The sequence below is a fragment of the Pseudophryne corroboree genome, chromosome 6 (genome assembly GCF_028390025.1).
Source record: "Pseudophryne corroboree isolate aPseCor3 chromosome 6, aPseCor3.hap2, whole genome shotgun sequence".
Classification (NCBI taxonomy): Eukaryota; Metazoa; Chordata; class Amphibia; order Anura; family Myobatrachidae; genus Pseudophryne; species Pseudophryne corroboree.
Window position 1 is genome coordinate 197,154,763 of NC_086449.1, and position 23,649 is coordinate 197,178,411.

Here is a 23,649-nt window from a genome sequence, read left to right on the forward strand (position 1 = left end):
CCGGCTGTGCCATCCATGGCCAGGGGGTAGAACCAAGTGGTACTGATAGACTTGGCAACTGTCTGTTAGTGCCAGTGTCCGGCAGCAGCGCACTGCACTTCGCTTGTAATCAGACTCAACATAAACTACAGCTCCCAGCAGCCCTTGTTGCTGAGAGCTCCCGGCACCAAGGGCTGCTAGGAGCTGTAGTTCACTTTGAGTCTGATTGATCACTAGTGCTAAGCTGGGCCGCTGGACACTGGCACCGGCAGTGACAGACAGTTACCAGGTACAGTCAGAGCCGGATTATGGGGGGGGGGGGGGGGGGTCAATGCACAGGACTGCACTGCCCTGCATTGGGCTAGGGCCGTGGACGGAGTGGAAGCACGGGATTGGGACTACATGACACTCACTGCCAGGCAGCCCAGCAGCATAGAGGAGAGGGAGAGAGGACAATGAGCTACTTAAGTGCATGCAGTCAGCGTACCCTGTCTGTAATGTGGGGGGTGGGGGGATACTATATAGTCTGTGTGTATGTGACTGAATTTATGTATGTGTGTGACTATGTATGAATGTATGTTTGTGTGTGTATAAGTATCTATCTACTGTATTTTTGTGTGTTTTAGTGGGTGACTATGTATGTGAATAAGTGTGTAACTATACACAGTATGTATGTGACTTTATTTGTATATACTCATACCCTCCAATTGTACCTTTTTTTATGGTCTGTATCGATTTTTGGCTTTCCAAACTAACATTGAAAGTATAGGAAACCCGTGGCCACGCCCCCTTTTCTAATTTGTACCGATTTTTATGTGTCATATGTTGGTGGGTATGTATACTGCATGTGTGACAGTACTGTATATCATATGTATGTGTTTTGTGTGTGACTCTATGTATGAATGTATGTTTGTGTGTGTATAAGTATCTACTGTATGTGTGTTTTAGTGTGTGACTATGTACAGTATGTATGGGACTGTATTTGTATATACTGCATGTGTGACTGTACTGTATATCATATGTATGCGTTTTGTGTGTGACTATGTATGTAAGTGTATATGTGTGTGCCTATGGGCAGGATCAGATATACTAATGGCAAATGTGGTTTGACCGCATTCCCCATATAAAATTATGAATATATTTATTAGCACTGGTACACATTTCCATTTTCTATTTGCATTCCCCATATACCCTTTATAGACTGTGTTTTCTATAAGGGTATGACTCTGTGGCGTAACGTGAATAAGAGACACTACTGTGTGTTGTAATGTGAGTAATGGACACTACTGTGTGGTGTAATGTGATACTATGTGGTATAATTTGAATTGGAAGTACTATTGTGTGGCCATGCCCCTTCCCCACAAGGCCACATTCCTTTTGTGACACTGCTCCCTTATATCAAACGTGTGTGTGTGTGTGTGTGTGTGTGTGTGTGTGTGTGGCCTGCCCCTGACTTTGCCAGGGGCGCTCGGACCCCTAGATACACCTCTGACATAGGTATTCTTCAGGTGGGAAATAGGAAAACTACGTGATCAGAATTTTAATAAACGTCCCCTAAGGGGATGAAAAGGGTTGACATAAAGATGTCATTATCTATGCGTGGCTTACGTTGAGTGAATGATAATGGCCAAACTGACAATCGGATTAGAATTTGGATTGCACCTCCAGTGTGTAGAATTTAATAAACTACAAAAATGGTCCTGTCACTTTTAACCGTATCTGCTACGGGTGCTCCTCGGGTAACGCCGAGAACCATGGAATAATATTTACTTACATTAAGATGTATCACATTTACATCTCTATAGATTTACCAAATTATTAACACTCATTTATATGTATAACCGTGAAAATCAGAAACTCCAGTGCGAAGAACGTGTAGAACAGCTAGTTAAATCTATATATATTTTTTTTATCTTATTTTTGCATATGGGTGACTGAGAATGGAAAGAGATCTGAACAGAGTTTTGAAATTCCACCACAAATGTCTCCATCTTGATGTACAGATCCATGTATGCAAATACAGGAACACAATGGCAAAACCGCATATACGCGGCGGGTACATCTCTGCACCCTAAATAGCCTTTACTGTTTCTTTACATTTTTATTATCAAAGTTAGTTTCAAATAAGATTAAAAAAAAAACCCTGATATTTAATATTCAACAGGGTAATTATTCTCTTTTATTTCAGAGATAAAGATCTAAAGCTTAGATTTCATTAAAAGCTGCCAACCAATTTGCGAATAAATGTGAGAAAGGAATTAAGGTAAATATTAATACAAAGTGCTGATTGCAATTCTCTGTGGGGTTAAATAGTACAGAACATTATCACTGTGACAAGTTGGGATGTAGCTGGTGTTATAATAAAGCTGAATACAGAGGTGCAGCATGATAACAGAGGTGTGATCCTCTGGTACATCCACAAATAGATACAGCCCGGAGCATAGACACTTTGAGAATCACCCTTGACTTGCTTTACAAGGGTTGAAAGTCCATATCTGTCTCACCTATTCATTATATGTTTCTGCGTGTAGTGTATGCTGCACATTATTTTTGCCAAATACGAGATTTGTACCCAGTCCACCTGACCTGGGGACTGACCAGGAGGCGGCATGGCCATTTAGCACTCTCCCTGTTGCACACCTTCTAGGTCATTCTTCCTAAACTCTCCTTCTCACTACTCATTCCAGGTCCACTCCACTTGTCTCTTCCATGTCCATCTTTGTGTTGTGTTCATTTGCCCACCTGGCAGCGTTTCCCACATCCTTGATAACTTTGTAATCATGTTCCTCCACTTTCTGTCCTTGGTCCTAACCTACCAGGTCATGAGTGATTTCAGGGTCCCTATTGATAATCCCACCAATGCTACTGCCACAGTTCTCTCCCAACTCTCTCTCTCTCTTCCTCTTTTGGCATCTAACAAAAGCCTTCCTCCCTCACCCATTTTCTTGATCACTCCCTTGACCCTGACTTCTCCAACTCCACGCCATCTTCAAATAATCCAACATTCCTTCCCAGTCTCTGAACGCCATCTTCTTTCTTCAGTCCCTGCACCCCCTCACTCAAATCCTTGCGCACCCATAGGAATCTTGTTGCCCTCTATTCTGCTATTTTTTTTCTATCATTCGCTTCACGAAAGCGAGGACTTCCAGTAACCACCAAATCAAGCTGTCTCCTACAACTGCACTTCAACTTTGACCTAGACTTTGCCACTCCAGCCAACCCTACCATCAACATCCCCTCTATGTGGCATCGCGTCTAAGGGCAGATGTACTAAGCCTTGGATAGTGATAAAGTGGAGAGAGATAAACTCCCAACCAATTAGCTCCTAACTGTCAATTTTCAAACACAGCCTGTAACATGGCAGTTAGGAGCTGATTGGCTGGCACTTTTTCTGTCTCCACTTTATCACTCTCCAAGGCTTTGCACATCTTCCCCTATCAATTCCCCCTTCAGCCTTTTAGGATGTTAGCTGTCATGAGTAGGGACTCCTATCTCCCTTCACTTCCTGTGCCATAGACAATATGCACAATATTTAGCATTTTATCTCTTTTTTTTTTTTTATTGTTTATACTGTTTGTTGCTGTATTATACATGTTTACCGGGTTGCTAAAACTCTGGGTTTAATGGGGGTCATTCCGACCCAATCGCTCGCTGCAGTTTATCGCTGCGCAGCGATCGGGTCGGAACTGCGCATGCGACACCGCCATGCCGCCCCCTCCCGCCCAGCGACCGCCTCTGCCTGTCAGTCAGGCAGAGGTGGTCGCTGGGCGGGAGGGGGCGGCATGGCGGCGTTTGGCAGCCGTTTTGGGGGTGCGGTCCGGACAACGCAGGTGTGGCCGGACCACGCGGGGGGGTGGGCCGCATCGGCTGCGTGATGTCAACGCCGCTGTGCGATGCTTTTGTACTTGTGCAGGGTGGGGGGGCGGACAGACGTGGGGCGGGCTAACCCTGTGCTGGGCGTCCCCCCGCATTTCTGGGAACATGATCGTAGCTGTACTAAATTTAGCACAGCTACGATCAACTCGGAGTGACCCCTCATGTCCGGAGCTATAAAGTTAGTAGCTAATTTCCGCACTTAGTAAGCACATGACTAACGCACAATGGCCCTCATTCCGAGTTGATTGCTCGCTGCCGTTTTTCGCAGCGATCAGGTTACTACTGCGCATGCGTATGCACCGCAATGCGCACGCGCATCGTACGGGTACAAACAGCATCGTTGCTGTGCAATGCTTCTAGTGACTAATCCATTCGCACAACCGATCGCAAGGAGATTGACAGAAAGAGGGCGTTTATGGGTATTTATGGGTGTCAACTGACCATTTTTTCTGGGAGTGGTAGGGAAAACGCAGGCGTGTCCAGGCGTTTGCAGTGCGGGTGTCTTACGTCAATTCTGGGACCGGACAGGCTGAAGTGATCGCAAGGGCTGAGTAAGTCCAGAGCTACTTGGAAACTTTTCGTCCCGCTTGGCTGCACAAGCGTTCACACACTTACAAATTGAAAATACACTCCCCTAGAGGCGGCGACTATCTGATCGCTGCTCTGCAAAAAATAGCTAGCGAGCGATCAACTCGGAATGAGGGCCAGTAACTCATAGATTCTAAATTAGGTGCGTTGAATGTATGGGTTACCCTGCGCTGTAAGCCCCAGACGGTGCACTTTAAGCAGATTGTTTTTCCTCAAAGCTCTCAAGGCTGTTAGAAATTCATGCTAAGTGCACCCTCTAGGGCTCACTGCGCAGGGTATTGGCATTCATTGAATAGCTCCAGGCAGAACTTTAGCTGTGCGGTAAGCTCAGCAGCTAATTAATCTGCCCCTATGTCTGTACCCAACTTTTGCTATCTGTACTCTGTCACGTATACTGTATCACCTTCATAGCTTGTGTTACGTAGCGCTACTTGTGCTGTGCTACCATTGTTGTATCTTTGTCAATTGTGTTATGTAAATAATAATAATCTATTTTTTTCTGGTGATTTTCTGAACCAGCTTAGGAAAAAATGGGTAAAGTGATCTATGTATCGGACAGTGATAATTCATGAGCACATCACTTCGTTCACTAGAATGCTAAGTTTGGTGGGAAGGTATTTAGGTTCCCTGCTGACTGTGAGGTTGAACATTGTGTTCTTCTGTAGACAAAGGGATGACTTCCAGTTTTCTTTCAGATGAATTGCTAACTCTTTGGAATATTGCACTTATACACTTAAGTAGTGCACTTGCAGAAGGTGCATTGGAAGTCTGAAGAGTCGTGTTCGTTCAACACAATGCATTGAGTCATACCTCCCACATTGTAATGGCTGCCATTCTCACAGCAGGATGCAAAGTTGCTGTATTGCTCCTGGATGCTTTCACTTGTTTCCCTAAATGAAGATGTACAGTACTTGGGCGAAATGTTGTTTTGACTGCGAGGCTGCTGTGAGAGACTGAAAAAGACAACTAGGATGAGGATTGTTTCTTCAGCGGGACACCGTTTCTACAAATGGAGTGATGTCAAGTGAAGTCACATTTAACCATACATTTTACAAAATCATATTGATTGAACTTTGTACCGCTATATGCATACAGAAGTACTTCCATTATTAGACCGGGAAATATGGGCCTGCAGTGTTTAGTGAAACACAGCTGTTTTCTGTTAGGTGCTATCGACCAAGTACAGTGTGAAACTAGGCTCCAGAGATCAAGGACGGGAGAGATGGTGCCCCAGTCCACATCACCACCACCACCATTTACCCTCCTATCACCCTTATTTATGTATGGTCTACCACTGCTGGTCAACCACTGCTTTTCCTCTGGGTACTGAGAGCCCAATAACAACCCTGAATGGCTTTCTAGGACTGGATGAGGGCTGTTGGCTGTGACTGGATCCTGACAAAACAAAGGACCTTATAATAGCTCAAAGGACAAGACTACAGCATAGCCAACCAACTGGACTTATGCTTGAGGGTTAATAATTACAAAACACTGGACATGTGTGAAATCTGGGCGTTTGTCTAGGATAGTGGCTTGACACTTGACATCAGGTATCAATCACAATCAAATCCTCTTTCTTTCATCTGAGGAACATAGCCAGAATCTAGCACTTAATTCCCTCAGAAGATCTGCTTAAAGTTATACATACATTTGTATCATCTCACCTAGACTTCTGCAATGCCCGCTACCTGCATCTCCTTGCAAAATATCTGTACTGCTTGCAGATGGTACAAAATGCAGTTGCTGGGGTATTATGTTCCATACACATAGCAATTCTCTACTCCATTCACTAGCTAGTAAGATGGTGAATCTTTTTCAAGATTGGTGCACTGACTTTCAAGCACTACATGACCAGGACCCAAGGCACCTGAAGCAGCTTCTGATTTCTTACTGCCCCACTCGATTATTGCGACCTATAGATGTAGGACTATTAGCAGTACTTAGGATCTCCCTGAATTCATCTGGGTGTCGAGCTTTCAGCTTTGTGGTTCCAACTCTATAGAACTCGCTTCCTTGCACAGTTCATAAAGCCTCTACTTCACACATTTCACTAATGCCCCTTCTTAAGCTTATTTTGTATTTTGTATTGTAAAGGCAAATGTAAAGCGCTTTGAGTCCTGTTGGGAGAAAGTGCTATATTAATAACATTATTATTATTTTGGATATTGACATTTTTTTCCATAGCAACTATGTTTTTTTTGGAAATTAACAGAAATACCCCTGACCTGAAAATCCCAGGTTTTTGCACGTGAACGCACATCAACCTGAGATTTTTATCAGTTTAAGGGGTTCAAAAAAAACCCTAGGTACATTGAACCAGCAATCCTTCCCGGGTAGATAGCAGGGTTTTACCTGGGAAGGATCCGGTTGAACTGCAGTGTAAATGGGTAACCCGGCTCATCCGACCAGATATTGTATGGGGAGATCCCATACCTCCCAACTGCAGTGTCCCGCTGATGGTCCAGAAACTGGGGGACACGCTGTCTGCGATGCTGTTGAAGGTGAATTGATGTTGCGCTCATATGCATGGCATCCATTCAGTGCGCAGTGCCAGAGTGTTGGGCTCTCCCCCATTGTGACGTAGAGTGCCATGAATAACGAGATGTGGCAAAATGGGGCTGAGACCTCACTCCAGGGTCCTGATCAAAGATGGGAGAGAAAGATTTCCCGGTGCTTAGAGATCTCCAAGTGCCGGCAGCAGACAGACTGCACCCGTGTTCACTGTGTACAGTGCCGATCTGGGAATGACTGGGCCGGAGCAGTAGTGGGACATGTTCTGTTCTGGGTCTGTACCGGTTTGGACCTGTGTTCCAAATTCTGGGTCAGACCCGGGATTTTGGTGGAAAAGGAGTATTACTATTAAGTCAACAATCTATGCAAAAGTGCAGGCAATACATCTTGAAATAGTTTTTTTCATTGTGAAATAAGATTCAGAACTATAGAAAGGAATATCATAAAATATTCTATTATCCTTATGGACAGTAATATACATATACAGTATGTATTCTGATGAAAGGACCTGCGCGTCCTTGAAACAGTAATGGTCATGCTGCACGTTTTCGCTTAAATACATTTCTGAAAAACCGACGAGTGCCGCTCTCTCTCTACCTCTCTGGATCTCTAGAATAGGAGGAAGGAACCACCCTATATATGTCTATGAGAAGGCACCACTCTATTTAACCTTCTCAGTATTGAGTACCAACCTCTACTGTATATATATACAGTAATCAGTCACGCCTGTACTCCTGTGGAAAGAAGATAATACTTCACCAGGTGCCTTCCAGTGTGGTTGTAGCCGTGGCTGCAGCCCGTCAATAAAGTAGTGTATGTAGCGGTTCTCGAGAATAAATAAACATTCAGAAAAGCATTCTCTTGTGCCCTTTAATTTAGCGTTTTCGGCAGGAATGGCATAATACAAGTAAACTGTTTTTCCTTTAGAACACCAGTCACCCATGTGGAGCACGTCTCGATCACCGCACTGGTATGGGACATATTTTTATAGTAATATGGCAGCGCGCAATGACATACGTCAGCTTGATCTTGATTTGTAGTGAGCAAAGCTGCTCTCACGGAAAGAGCAGCTCATTCTCCCTTGCAATGTATGACACTATACGTATATTAAGGTATTAAGGACTTGCTGCACTTTAGATTCAAGGTCCATTGTATGTCTACAAATTTAATACAATGGGTATTAGTCATTTTTCTCTCAATACTCAATGCAGCTATTGTGTATTATGTATGGCATTATTTTCCATTTACTAGTTTCTTTTTCTTTTCTTTTTTAGATTCTCTATGGTTGGCGTGTGATTCTAGAGTATTTCTTCATTCATAGCTGTGTTATTGCAAAGGGAAATATAATTATCTGTTTTGCCACTTTTGTATGTCATACTAAATATACAATACAAAACAAGATGCAGGAGTACTGTAAAAATACTTAGACCTGCTAAGCGCAATACAATATGGGGTCAATCCAATTAACTCGCCCCCACACGCAAGGTATGCGAGATGCCGTTGGAACGGCATGGAAATGCTGGCAGCAACATTGGAACTTGCCTCCCTATCTCGCCCCAGATTTGTGGATTTGGGCACGCAGCCCGCAAACAAAAATATGCAAATCTAGTGGTACCGTAAGTGCGGCATATAGTAAATTGCGGGCAATTGGATTGACCTATATATGTATAAAAACTAATATCTAAAATTATTACTTTTGTTACGCATTAACAAGAATGTTAAAGTCTACATAGATAATGCGCATTAACCCATAGATTCCCGGTTAAGTGCCCTGTGCTATGGGTTAACACGCTTGCAGCGGCCTCGGGGGGTAATTCCAAGTTGATCGCAGCAGGAATTTAGTTAGCAATTGGGCAAAACCATGTGCACTGCAGGGGAGGCAGATTTAATATGTGCAGAGAGAGTTAAATTTGGGTGGGGTGTGTTCAATCTGCAATCTAATTTGCAGTGTAAAAATAAGGCAGCTAGTATTTACCCTGCACAGAAATAAAATAACACACCCAAATCTAACTCTCTCTGCGCATGTTAAATCTGCCTCCCCTGCAGTGCACATGGTTTTGCCCAATTGCTAACTAAGGGGGTCATTCCGAGTTGTTCGCTCGTTATTTTTTTTCGCTACGGAGCGATCAGTCGCAAACTGCGCATGCGCAATGTTCGCAGTGCGCCTGCGCCAAGTAAATTAGCACAAAAGTTTGGTATTTTACTCACGGCCTAACGAGGATTTTTCATCGTTCTGGTGATCGTACTGTGATTGACAGGAAGTGGGTGTTTCTGGGCGGAAACTGGCCGTTTTCTGGGAGTGTGCGAAAAAACGCTGGCGTTTCTGGGAAAAACGCGGGAGTGTCTGAAGAAACGGGAGAGTGTCTGGGCGAACGCTGGGTGTGTTTGTGACGTCAAACCAGGAACGAAACTGACTGAACTGATCGCAGTGTAGGAGTAAGTCTCGAGCTACTCAGAAACTGCTAAGAATTTTCTATTCGCAATTCTGCTAATCTTTCGTTCGCAATTCTGCTATGCTTAGATACACTCCCAGTAGGCGGCGGCTTAGAGTGTGCAATGCTGCTAAAAGCAGCTAGCGAGCGAACAACTCGGAATGAGGGCCTAAATTCCTGCTGCGATCAACTTGGAATTACCCCCTCGGTACGGACAAAGCCCTACTTACGGCAGATTTTCTATTTACAGTTCAGGAGGGTCCACACAGAAATCCTCGGCAAATGGAAACAGGTGCTGCGAATAACATTGATTATCATCTTACAAAAATTATACTAAATTAAATGTTGGACGTATAAGATGAAAATTATGAACACATTTATTAAAACATATATAATAAAATGGGGTTAGAAAAAGTTCATATGACTTCACATCACAAAATTAGCAACATATACAGTATGGATCCCAGACTTTACTGTTCTCTCTTAGGATAATATCTTCCACAGTCAATATAAACCAATAGCAGCAAGGTATTACCCAGCTGAGGTGGATTGATGTTCCAACACAGGGGGTCATTCAGACCCGATCGCACGCTGCCTTTTTTTCACAGCCGTGCGATCAAGTCTGAACAGAGCATGCGCCGGGGATCGCCGGGCAGCAACGGAACTAACGAAGAAAGTGATTGCACCGGCGATCGCAAGAAGATTTCCAGGAAGAAGGCGTTCGTGGGCGGCAACTCACCGTTTTCAGGGAGTGTCCGGAAAAACGCTGGCGTGCCCAGCCATTCGGGAGGAGGATTCCTGACGTCAGCATCGGGCCGGATCGTCGCAGGGGCTGAGTAAGTCCTGGGCTGTGCAGAAACTGCACAAACTTTTGTTTGTGCAGCTCACTGCACAGCCGATCGCACCCCTGCACAGCGATTACCCCCTCCCCTGTAGGCGGCGATTACCTAGTTGCAACAGTGCAAAATACCGACTGCGTGGGACCAGGTCTGAATGACCCCCACAGTCCTTAATAGCAGTGATTTGCAGAGATGAAAAGCTGTATAGCTGATCCACTAGGTGTCCATGTGCTGCAAACAATATGATTCAGGTAGAGATTAGCACGGTCCAATACTGTAGAGTGAAGGTTTAGTCCATATCAAGATCCAAAAATACCCAAAGAATAGTGGCAAACTCCAGATGGATGGCAAAGTCTCAGTAGATAACTGAAAGCATTTCTCTGGGCTCCCGCAGCCAGCTTCATCAGAAGTATATCCACACTGTGTCCTGGTAGGTTTTTCTATACCCCCTTAATGAGATCATCTCTAACAGCTGTTTGTTAAGGAATACATATGTTTTACCGGCAGCCGGGATCCCGACTGTCATGATCCTGACAGCAGGATCCCATCCACCAGTATGCCGGCAGGGGGGGGAGCGCTAGAAAGCCCCTTGCAGGCTCGCTGCGCTCGCCATGCTGCCGGCGTGGTGTCTCGCTGCGCTTGCCAAAGGTTGGATTCTCCCTCTATGTTGGGATTCTGTTGAGATTCTGGCGTCGGCATTGTGACCGACGGGATCCCGACAGGTGTTCTCGTGATTACCTCCTGTTTGTTACACATGCTGTAATTCAATAATCCTATCCATCCAATAAAACAAATATATAAGGCAATCCTATTTACAACCCTTTGCATAGATTTGTGTAGGAACTTAGGGGGTCATTCAGACCTGATTGCTCGCTAGCATTTTTTGCAGCGCTGCGATCAGGTCAGAACTGCGTATGCACCGCAATGCGCAGGCGCATCGCACGGGTACAAAGCGGATCGTTGCTGTGCGATGGGTTTTATGAAGAATCCATTCGCACAGCCGATTGCAAGGAGATTGACAGGAAGAAGGCGTTTGTTGGAAAAATACAGGCGTGTCCAAGCGTTTGCAGGGCGGGTGTCTGACGTCAATTCCGGGCCCGGACAGGCTGAAGTGATCGCAGCGGATGAGTAAGTTCTGGGCAAAGAAACTGCACAAAGCTTTTTGGAAGCGCTCGGCTGCACATGCAATGGCACACTTGAACAGCTGAAATACACTCCCCTGTAGGCGGCGACTATCTGATCGCAGGACTACAAAAAACTGCTAGCAAATGATCAGGTCTGAATGACCCCCTTAATTTGTACTAATATTAGTCCGATTGGGATGGTTAAAATATGTTTTGAATAATTAGTTGCTCCGGTCACATGACCATGCATTAACACAGTAGATTGTAGCATAGAAAGAAAAGACTTCATGGGGCCCCTTTAAAAAACGTCCAAGATCAGCCAGCAACTCACACCTCCAGCGATCTCGGGCATCATTACATCCGGCTCAATGAGAGCGAATAGTGAAGTGTGGCTATTAAATAACGAGTTACTTTATGTGGAGCGCTCTAGAATGCTTGTGATATCAATAATATTCAATGCACAAAACTAATAGGTCTATTCATGAAGCAGTGAAAAGAGTGTAGAAAAGGACCAGAGGAGAAGTTGCCCATGGCAACCAATCAGCGTTGAAGGAAGCCTTTATCAAGTTCATTCTATAAATTGTAAGGCAGGTGCTGATTGGTTACCATAGGGAACTTCTCCACTGGTCTGTTTCGCTACGGTTTTCACTGCTTTATGAGTAGACCCCTCTAAGTGGCCAGGTCAGTGTGTCTAACACTGTGTATATATATCGTACTAGTCAAGGGATAAGGGATGGGGGATATATGAGGGGGGTGTCCTTGTATCCCCTTATGCGATGCTATTCAATCCCAAAGTCAATAAAGTCTCTCGGGTGTTTCTAAATGAAAGCTGTCGGTGGGGTGTTCACTACTATAACATTGTCCCAATAATTCCAGTTCCATAAATCACCATAAATCAGCATAGACTGTAAGCTGGGTGTTCATGCAGTGAAAGTCCCAATGGATGTAGTGATCAGGTCAACTTTGTAAATTGTCTGTGTCGACATCCCACAGTCACTCCACCTCAGAAACAATAATGAGCGCAGTATCCGGTGCAGTCAGATACTAGATGCGCAATTAGATATAGTATGGGGATGGTTACTCACCTAAAGATGTCCATCTTGTGCTGGTCCCAATTGCTTCCAGACTCATAAACGCCTTATTGGATGTGTGCATGTAAGGGGAGGTGCGGGTAGGCAAACTGAATCTAACAGCAACTTGCTGGTACAAGTGAGATTGAACAATCTAAAAACATAGCCAGTATTGAACAGACCAATGCTGTGCAGTCTCAGTGCTGCAGTACTAGTAAAGTGGATTTAAGTCTAGTTCAATGTAAGGGCAGTATAGTTCCAACCTGTGCATTTGCTGTAGGTGGCCCAACACATTTCGTCCCATAATAGGACTTTTTCAAGGATGGGTGTAAGCTGTCCATAAATTCCTTTATGAGGGCTCTGTCCCGAGTCTCCTGCCACCGTCCGTGTCTCCCCGGGTCCTCTACGTATGCGGCGTTAGCCGGCACTACAGACAAGCATCCGGCCACACCGCGCATGCATGGCCCCGCTGCAGAGATTGGCTCCTGGTGGGAAGAGTACTCTGGTTCTGTGCAAGTCAATGGGAGTGACGTAATGTGAGTCTGTTTCCTGTCTCCTCACTTGTAGGCGGTCATTTTGTTGTATCCCAAATGCTTAGTTCTAGTGAACCACTGTAACTTAGTAGCACTGACCAATTTCTACTCTATTAAATAACAAGACTGATGCTATAATTTACGTTTAATTATATGAAGTATATTTTAACTTCCTTCCCATTGTGTGTACTCCCCTTCTGCATCCACACACACCTGCATTTTAACTTTCCATTGGTCAAAGCTGTGCTGTTGCTCGTTATCTGTCAGCCAAGGGCGTAGCTACCATATGTGCAGGCAGTGCAGCTGCTATAAGGCCCAGAGCTGAGAGGGGCCCACCTTCCCTGTCAAAGTTACATGTGTTATATACATTTTTCGCCATTGGGTGGTAAGTAGAGGTCTTTTCAAACTTTTTTCTTGGGGCCTGCAATATATCTAGGTATGTCCCTGGACCTGCTCATTGTAGTGTGGTATAAAATGAACTGTAGGGCATTTTTTATATTATATAATATGAACCGGAGCACTGTAATGAGGCACAATATAAACATATATCATAATGTAAATTGGAGGTACTGTGCGGCATGCTGTGTAGCTGTGTACTGGCAGCTCTGAAATGTGACATAGGGTGAACTTAAGCACTACTGCGATTCATAAAAGAAACTAGGGCACTACTATGGGGCATAACATTAAATAAGGCTCTACTATTGTTCAGAAAATGACCTAGGGCACTATTATAGGTCATAAAATGAACAACTGCTGCAGAGAAGTGTCTCTCTAGAAGCATTGGGATGGGGGCCCCTTCAAAATGTTGCTATGGGGCCCACAAAGTTCTGGCTACATCCCTGCTGTCAGCTTTCTAAACAGCTCCGTTGTTTTCATCTTTACCTCAGGAACTGATACATAATGGGTCCCCTTGAGAACAGATGTGACTTTAGGGTGGAAAAAAAATCACATGCTGCTAGGTCTGACAAGTATGAGGGGTGTTCTAGCACTGCAGTCTGTTTCTTGGGCAGAAACTGCTTCAAAGAGAGCTGTGTGGGTTAGTGCATTACCCTGATGGAGGACAAAACCATTTTTCCACAACTCTGGCCTTTGTGTTCGGATTCTTTTGTGCAAACTTTCTAGAACATTTTTGTAGTAATGTTTATTCACTGTTGCACCTTCTGGTACCCAGTCTGCCAAAATAACACCCTTGATGTCAAAGAAAATAAGTAACATGGCTTTGAATTTGCATTTACTTTGACATGCTTTCTTCATTCTTGGTGATAATGGTATTTTCCAGTGCATGGACTGGCGTTTGATTTAGGATCGTCCTGGAAGATCCATGTCTCAACACAGGTAATAACTTTATCTTGAAAAATGCGAATCTACTTGAATTTGAAAATGTCTGTACAAATTCACTTTTGATTTTCATCCTGCTCGGTAGTGAGAAGCCATGGAACCATCTTAGCACAGACTTTTGTCATGTTAAAATATTGATGTAAAACTTGCCCAAAGCTGGGTATACACTCATCGATGTGGGTACCTTGCTGAATTTGCGATATATTGGCCATTCCGTACACACTGAATGATATATTGCGCGATCGCGCAACCATTCTGCTATCATTCGGATGAGTCTACGGTCGATTCAAACAATTGTCTACATTTTTTTCCCCACATTTCCTTTTTTTTTTTATATGCGAGGCCTTGCGGGAAGTTCATCATCTTCGACATCCCCATGACCGTCACTAAAGCTTTTATGCCATTTAAACACACATGCATGTGACATACAATTTGCCCCGTAATCCTCGGTTACCATATATGTGAGAGAATAGTTGATAAAATAGAACCACCCTCACCTTAAAGAGGAATGAGCTCTAGGGTGTATACTCAGACAATTGGGTGGTAGACGAGAATTGATAAACCTTACGCGTTTTGTCCATGGTGGACTTCTTCAGGGGTAGGTATCTAGAAAAAAGCTTCCATAGATCTCGTATATCAAGTGAGTTCAGAAGACCAGTGAGTGAGACAAAAAAATGGCTTTAGATGCCTAAAATCAAATTCCTAGTGACCTCCCTCTTTAAACAGTGTAAGCACTGTGAACACCAGAAGGTAAAAGCTGTATGTGCCAAATAAGCAATAAAAGAGCGTTAGTAGTCAATTAAGCTCAATGGCTGAGCTGTGATCACTCTGTATCACCGCAAAACATCAATTTAATGGAAAAGGGGATTGCGAGCAGGCTGATTCCATTGGGTTAAGTCCAATCGCAAACAACCTTAAATGTAGGGACTCTTGCAGGGTGCACAACCTGATGTTTGCAACTCACAGTGGGCGGGATGTACTAAGCGGAAAATGCGGTAAACCCTCTGTTTACCGCATTTTCCTGATGTACCATCCCCCGGCCGGCAGGTCAGCGCCGTGGCGGGGTTCACCAGCTTTAGCTGGCGATAGTCCATAGAAGCCTATGGGCTGCTCTCCGCGGCGCTGTGTGAGGGATCCGATCGGATCCCTCCCAGCATGCCTTGCGGCCACCCCCGTCACCCTGCGCATGCGCAGACTGACTCCTGGGGCCGAATCCTGGAAGTCAGGCTGCCGCTGTTCATCTCGGAGGACAGCTCTTATCGGAAGAGCTGTCCTCCGCAATGCTGATCGCATATGTAAGTACATATGCGATCAGCATCGTGGCGCAGGGCGGCGATGTACATTAGTACATCCCGCCCAGAGGATCTATGCGGAATCAAACTAAGCACTTATTAATATTATTTTTTTTATTTTTTTTTAAAGGACAAACTGTTATATTGTTTATGTCTCTCCTCCCTACAACTCCTGTTTCTTTGAGAACACCACTATCTTGCTCAGTAAAACTATTCGCATTTAGGGAAATTTGGATGTTCTTGCCAAAACTGAAGTGCAGTTATAATACCAAACACATTCTGCTGCCCCCTTTGGACAGAGGAGTGCATGTTTTTAAATCAGTTGTGTTTTTCTAGATCGTAAATGAGTGGTGAAGTTAATTTTCAATGTAGATCTCCATCCTCAATGCAAAGGCTCTTCTAAATTCTATGGGCTCGATTCAATACTGGGTAGATCGAATAGCGCCAGGAGGGAGCTGTCAGAGTTTTTCAATTCAGCGCCTGTCATCCCCGACTGGAGGATTTCTTCTCGGGGTGCAAGCAGAAATCTGACATATCTTAAATCCGTGATGCCCTTTTTTTCTGAATCGCGGACAAAGCAGCATCATGGCGAGCACTTTAGATGGAGAATGCCTGTTCTCGGGCCTAAACACCCTGTTTAGTCTGCGAGTACGGGCATTCTCCGGCTTAGTATTGCGCTGAATTGAATAGCTTCGGGAGCTCCCTCCCCATGCTATTCAATACGTGCAAAATTGAATCAAGCCCTATGTGGTCAATTCAGTTCAGCACGGATTGAATAGCACTGGGAATGAGTTCCCGGTGCTATTTAATTCAGCGTGATGTGAACCCCAGAGTATGTATTCTTGCTTCCCTCCAGGGGTGCAAGCAGAAATCCGACAAAAGTACTGGTGCAATGGTGTTTTTTGGCCTCAGCATCGTGCCTGGCACTTAAGTCGAAGAATGCCAGTTCTCACAACAAAACACTGTGTTTAGTCCACGAGAGCCTCCTTCCGCCAACATGAATTGAATAGCACTGGGAGCTCATTCCCGGCACTATTCAATCCGCGCAGAATTGAATTGACCCCTATGTTACACTTTGTTTGCCACCTACCTTTCCTTAATGCCTCTCTTTTTTTCTTGTTACTGATTATCATTCAGAAATTGATTAGTATTGCTGATATAGATGTCTGTTGCTAGTTACTGACTTTAATCAAAGGAATACTGTAAACGGTCCCTTGTCCCTATCTGCTGGTAATTGCAGATGAAGACCTGCATTCCTGTGGTATGTGTCTGTACAGTAGCATAGGATTCAACTTTCTAAAGATTGGGAGTGCTCACGTAATGCAGATCCTCTACCTATATGACTAAAAAACTCCATGCATAGGTATAGATAGTGGCAGCAAAAAATATTGGTAGTGCTCAGTCATCCACAGTGCCAGCATCTATGGCCAGTAGTAATTACTGATATCAGCAAGTAAAGACCTCTGCACCAGTATGCCTTGTCCAGTTGTAATTACTTATTTGATCATAGCATGACCTCCACTCGAATACAGTATGTCTCTGCCCAGAAGTAATTGTATGATATTAGGAAGCCCTCCACTCCAGTACATTGTACAGTAGTGATTATTGGTATCAATATTTAGTACTGTTGCTGATGCTCTGTGATGCATACGCACACTGTGAGATGCGACGGCATCTCACATCTGCGAACACCTCTGCCTGTGTGACAGGTAGATGAGTTTGTGGGACGGGAGTGGGGGGGGGGCCGCAACGGCTGTGTGATGTCACAGGCAGCCCCTGAAACATGGCAGGTATCCGCCTGCCTTCGCAGTTAGGCTGTGTGCATGTGGGGCGGACTTGCCCTGTGCTGGGCGTCTAAACCCCGACGATGTCTAAACCCCATAATCCCGGCGTCTAAACCCCGACGATGTTGGGATCTCCACATCAGAATACCAACAACCGGATCCTGGTCGTTCTTGCTGCAGGACACGCTGGCATCCTGTCACATGGGGTAGGAGGTTAGGTTTAGGTAGTAGGTGGGGATTAGGGTACAGGGACAGAAAGGGTATGGTTAGGTTACGGGGAGGGAGGGTTGGGTTTAGGCACTTAGAAGGGGATAATTGGAGAGAGACTGCGCTCACTGGGATGGGGGGTTAGTGCTGCTAGGCCTAGAGGTGTCCTACCTCCGTACTAATGTTAAGCAATGGTGAGGTCAGCGCACTTGTGGGAGAGAAGGAATGTGAGAGAAAGGGTGAAGATGGAAAGGGATGGAGAAAGAAGGGATGAAAGAAAATGGGAAGAAAGTGATGTGACAATTTGATGTATGATAGTGTTCACAAATGACCATATGTCGTAATATAATGATGTTTATTAGAGTCGTATGTTCCCACTGTCAGGTGTGTCATGCAGACCACCCTTTTCAGTGTACCCTCCTGAATGGTACACTTCTGCTCAAAACTTCTAGAATTAATAATAAGAGTGGTGGGTAAAAGTATGTGCCTCTCCGTAAATCTGGTACAATGTCTGTGTCAGTGTTATGTCCTTAGGAGTCCTAATGTTCAGAGGTCCCTTGCGGGATGAATGTCAGATATGCCCAAGGGTGCACCTTTACCATAGGTATGGTATCACCTATGTGGCTCTGAAACTAGGTAAGTATCAGTCGTGGTGGGGTGTGTGACAGTTTGCGGCGTCCCGCCTGTCAGACCTCCCTGTGTGCACCAAATGAGGAATCGGGGGTACGGGCTTGGTTCTTACACTTACCGCCGGGGGTGCGTTCCGCGCGCCTGTGCCGGCTCAGCTTCCGTTCCCGAGTCCTCCGGTGTCCTTTGATGTCCAGGCCGTCTCGTCTCGGTCCCTGTGGTCGGTCAGCGGCCGCCGCTTTCCTCCTTCCTCCGCCGGGTCCCGTCTGTGACTTCCTGCTTTGCCGCTCACGTGATGTGTCACGTGAGCGGGAGTGTTCAATTAGCCCCTGTTGCTCGGGGATACCTCTCTCCAGCCGGGGAGAGGTGTCTGTAAAATGCAGTGTGTAGTGAGACAAGTCCACCAGAAGGGAAAGGGGAGGTTAGGGATAGGCACCACATAGGCACTTAGAAGGGGAGGTTAGGGATAGGCACCACAAAGTAGGGTTAGGTACCACTAGGGAGGGTTCGGCTTAGGCACCACCCAGGAGGGCTATGGTTAGGCACCACTAGGGAGGGTTAGGGTAGGGTGCAGGGGAGGGTTAGGGTACTTTGCAGGGGGCTGCCAGGATTCTGATGGTCGGGATGCCGCTGTCAGTATTCTGAGCGCCGGTATCCTGTTCATCGGAATACCATACTGAACCCTCGTAGATGTGCAATTTTTTCGCACATCTATGACCCATGCTGAATTAGGCCCTGTTCAGTAGTAACTACTGTTATTTGCACATGACGACCTCTGCTCTTATATTGTGTGACTGTATTCAGTAGGAATTGCTTATCAGATACAGCTTATGGAGATATGAGTTAGTATGTCATCACACTAAGGTAGCCAGGATCATAGGGCAGTGGTTCTCAAACTGTTTGCCGTGGCACCCTGGGGTGCCTCAAGACACTTGCTGGGGTGCCTTGGATTGGTTGTCCAGGACCAATTCAAATAATTTATGGTCAATGTTGTTGGCAAAACTAGCGCTGGTGGCTGCCAATCATAAAATATGTGTACAAACAGAAGCAAATCTTGTTCTTCACTATACAATTGAACCTAAGGATGGCACATAAACACAATTTATTTAATTCAATATTTCTTTCCGAATTTATCAATAAGAAACTTTTGGCCTAGCAGAGCCGTGAAAATAATTCTGATACTCTAGGGCACCGTGATTCAAAAAAGTTTAGGAACCACTGTCATATGGGAAGCTTGTTACACATGCAGGTACTATCCGCTAAATATTTGTCAAAGGGGTTTATACTAACATTACTGTATTTGTAAATCATGACCGCAACTAGGGGGGGGGGGGGGGTAAGGGGGCATTGCCCCCCAGCACCACCAATGAACCCCCCCCCCTCCCGAGCAACTAGAATACTAATGAATGGGGCTGGGGCGGTGACCTTAGACTCTCCAGCTGCCCCCTTTCATTTCCCAAGCGCTGGTCCGTGGCCGCTCACAAACTCCCGTGCCTGCGTAAGCGATGTCTGCCCTCAAGCCTGTTCCCCAGCGCCTCCCCCTTCCCGCACACAACTCCATCAGAGGAGGACAGGGCCCTAAGGGGCTGCCTTCTGTTGGGTCCCAGAAGCCTCGCTGCAGATTCCCGCTCCCCAGTACCACCAATGTGGACTCCTGGGAAACCAAACTCCCCTGGCAACTAGAACACTTATGAATGGTGGCCATTAACACACTGTTTGCTCCCAGGGCCTTCCCCTTAATGCACGGCAGTTCTGCCAGAGGAGGACAGGGCAAGAGGAAGCAGCAGCAGCCGATAATTAGTCTGGGCACTGAGGTGAGGTCTCTATATGCCAAGAAAGCTGCTGCCTCCCAAAGTGTGGTCCTAGGTCCCAACTTGCATGCAGGGCTTTGTAGTCCTACAGCAGTTGGCCAGTTGGAGTCCTCCCCCTCAGTGTGTGTTAAACAGTTATTGCATGGCTTATATCGGGTATATAACACCAGCAAGTTCTAGGGACTCCTCGCTGCAGCCAGGATAACCCACATTGTGTGTTGGCTCTCCTCATCTTTAATTGATTCTAGGTCCTGACTGACATACTGGGCTTTGTAGTCCTACAGCAGTTGGCCAGTCAGAGTCCCTTAAAATACTGTATCTGAGGTACAGTACATGTTAGTTTTCATGTGTTCCTAGCCATTATTCTAGGTAATGTGTGTGCTCGATGCACCCTGACTGTGCTGGTTGTCACTTTGCCAACTGTTTATTACTGTGTTTTCGACATGGTTCCAAAGTGTGTGTGCGCGCGTGGGGGGTGCCAAATTACGGCCTTGCCCCGGGTGCCACAAATCCTAGTTTTGGTCCTGTGTAAATTCATGGTTAGAAATCTTTTATGTGTGAAACAAGGGTAATTATATAGATTAGTGATGCTAAGCAAGTGTTACACAATGTTAGAATTTGAAAACTATGAATACTATACCATTATACTATTGTAGTAGGTTAATGCCAGTCCCTTGCAATTCAATTCTGCAAAGAAATAATGTTCTCTGCGTATATTCAATAATGCAGTTTTATTGAATATTTACAGAAATATAGGCGATAGCTAGTCCTACCCACAGCATGTACAACATGCCTTCTTTTACTAACTACTGACTGACTCATTATTTCATACATTTTCTGAGTGCTATAGCTGCTTGTTTTAGAGACTGGTATATATTTTAAATGTTATGTTCATCATGTCCATAGAATTTCCATACAACACGATAAGCGTTTCCGTTTACGTATTACTCACAAGCACCCATTACCTTCTCACAGCAGTCTATTCCTGCCAGTCTGGCCTTCAGCTGCCCTGGTCATCATGTGCAACAAGCTGATAAATTAAGATGTGAAGGTGGCGTTCTGTCAACAGGCTGATTTAAGGAACTGCGTGTTCTTTGCCCTAGAGTTCATACAATGTTTACTGTGCATAGTATCCCAGTATTCCATTAGAGATCCCATATACATTATTTATAAGAAATTTGGGGAATCTCACTCTGTCACCTGTACTTTGTCTTCCCTTTTACCTGTCTAGCTCTTTCCATAATTATCTACCTACTCTTTGCTATGGCGTTTTTTATTGGTGTCTCTGTAATGTAGCAGAAGGTTTTAGTGAGAGACAGCCAGATCTACACTCATTTTTGAGCTAAAGCCGCATTTATCATATTAGTTCGAAAACAGATTATTTTTTTTTATTGCTGCTCATGGCGTGATAGAAAATCTTTTTCAAGTCAATTGGAAGCCTGAACTGCTGATTCTAGATTCTACAAAAATGAATAAAAGAAAGTTAAATATAATAATAAAAATGACTGATTTTAATTCTAAAACATTTTTACATATGGGTACCTGTAACTAATGCCATCCTGAGATGGCATTAGTTATCGGAAGACAGCATCTTCCCCAAAGCAGGTGATAGTCTTCTCCAGTAGGGATTTTGGTGCTTTCTGACATTGATAAATAGACCCCTTAAGCTACCGTAGTCTTGTATACGATACAGTCTCAGAGCTCTTCTCTGGGAAGAAAGTTAGGGTATATACCTTTCTTATTGATATTAAATTCAAAATGTACATACCACCCAATATACTGTGATAACATACACCCGTCCAAGTACCCAACCTGGGCACCAAATGTTACACCACACTGCTCCTACACACACACACACACACACACACACACACACACACACACACAATGGGTTACACTGAACGGCTCCAGCACACACACGCACACATTGGGTTACACTGAACGGCTCCAACACACACACACACACACACACACACACACACACACACACACACACACACACACACTGGCTGGGTTACACTGCACTGCTCCAGCACATACACACACACACTAATATATATATATATATATATATATTACCAACACATGCCTCTCACATGTGTACCTTTCTTTACAATGTATTCTGTAAAATAGCATAGGTGTATTGCCAATATGAAACACACACACAGACTGCCCCCCCCACTTTACACACACAAACACACACACACACACAGTCAGACTGTAGATTACACAAACCGACTGACCCCCTCACACTCCCACTGAGACTTTAAATTACACAGAATGCCCTCCCCTCCCTCTCTATACACACCCACTCAGACTGTAGACAGATTACACACACAAACACACACACAGCCTCACACTGCCCCCTTAGCCCCCCCCCTAGTTTCGGCCATGGGTGCACGTTTAATTTGCCGGCTGTAGGGATCCCGGTGTTAATGATACCGATGCCGGAATCATGACAGCTGGCAATGCCGACAGCTGCAATATTGGCGCAACAGGACTATTTCTACTCGGATGTGCCTACAACACACATACTGTAGAGTGGAAATAGAACTGCAAGGGGACTCTTTGAGCTCGCACTGCTGCCGGCATACTGGCGGCCGGGATGTAGTTGTCGGTATACTGACAGCCCTCATCCCGGCCGCCGATAAATCATACTGATCCCATGTGATCATTATGTGGCCTTGTATCTGATTTATATTAGAGATGTGCATGTGCCCACGTATATTGGTTTAGGTTGTAATTCATCATTGTGTTTTGATTTTGGCAAATCCACCCTCACGTTTTTTGGTTCGGATTCGGATTTTGTCTCGGCTTAAAATCGATAAAATATTGATTTAAAAAAAAACGATAAAACAGCTACAATCATGTAAGTTTTACAATGGTAAACCTGCAATTCGTATTTAAAGTTCGAACCGGGACTCGGTCTCAACGAGGGATACGGTTTCGGGTCCATTCGGATCCACAGAATTCGTGTGGATTCGGATTTCTGGAGAACTAAACCGCACATCTCTAAGTTGTCATTTGATTTTAAAAACTTTGGAGAACACTTACTGGTGCATGGCTAACTAACAAAGAGGATGCTTGCTTCTAATCTGCACTAGGAAAATGTAGACGTGAGATGGAAAGAACTGTTGTGTGTTTTTTTGCAACTGGTAACATTTTATTTTCGTATTTGTTTATTTTTTGGAGACAATTGCCACTAGAAACCTGTAGATTGGTGAATAGAGACAATGTGGCAAGTTCGTTTTAAAGTGGTTCTTCACATAAAGGGGGAGATTTAAAATGTTTGAAAAGTCGGTTGGGTGTCTGTTTTTTTCCTGTCTATTAGATAGGAGGGGAAAAAAAAGACACCCAACTGACTTTTCAAACGTTTGAATCTTCCCCCAAAGTGTTTTACTAAAAAGTGTTATGGGTCATGAATGTTTAAAATATATATACAGGTTGAGTATCCCATATTCAAAATGCTTGGGACCAGAGGTATTTCCGTATTTTGGAATAATTGCATACCATAATGAGATATCATGGCAATGGGACCCAAGTCTAAGCACAGTATGCATTTATGTTCATATACACCTTATACACACAGCCTGAAAGTAATTTTAGCCAATATTTTTTAAATAACTTTGTGCATTAAA

The 23,649-nt window shown here is 44.7% G+C and overlaps 1 protein-coding gene across 6 annotated transcripts in view; it reads left to right on the top strand.

Moving 5' to 3' along the window:
- MEGF11 (multiple EGF like domains 11) overlaps window positions 1-23,649 on the top strand; it is a 664,806-nt gene that overhangs the window by 14,628 nt on the left and 626,529 nt on the right. The gene's annotated exons all lie outside the window — the stretch shown is intronic.